Below are 661 nucleotides of genomic sequence, written 5' to 3'. Positions count from 1 at the left end.
TACTCACACATTTCTGTCTGGACACTCTTCAGTCCATCTGCTGACTCCTAAATGTCTATTTCACTTTAGACAAGATGTCTACATACTCCAAATTTTAAATGTTTTGATGTGGATATGGAAAAAAGGGTTGATTGAGTGCTACAGTTTACCACAGATTCACAAACTGAGACGGTTTATTCTTTAAGTGATAGAGATTCAAATGGTATCTCTTAAATGCTAGGCAAACATGGCTTAGCATGTCACTATCTGGTGCAATGCAGTCCCTGTACATATAATATGCTGCATCTTTACTAAAAATGCTTGAAAAATCTTTAGTGAACAAGAGAACAATATACTCTATTATAGTTATATAAATATGTTGCTTCTAGAAGTTTGCTTCTTTGGTTTTTCCTTAAACATATAATAGTATATTATTGTTACCTGCAGTTGTATGTTGATGCCTTTTGTTCAAAGGGTAAGTACTGTGCTGCTGTAACTGGTTCTCAGCAGACAATTTTACACACAGCACATTTTGCTTGTAGCTGTATTCATGTCTTTTTCTCTTAAAATTGTACTTAAATATTGTAAGTTAATTCATTTAGAATTTATTATTCTTTTAAAAGTACAATATTTTTTTCTATGTGGATTAATAGAATAACTTCTATTATATAAGCAGAAAGAA

Source organism: Nyctibius grandis, chromosome 4 (genome assembly GCF_013368605.1).
Source record: "Nyctibius grandis isolate bNycGra1 chromosome 4, bNycGra1.pri, whole genome shotgun sequence".
In the NCBI taxonomy this organism is placed as follows: Eukaryota; Metazoa; Chordata; class Aves; order Nyctibiiformes; family Nyctibiidae; genus Nyctibius; species Nyctibius grandis.
This window is presented reverse-complemented; position numbering follows the sequence as displayed.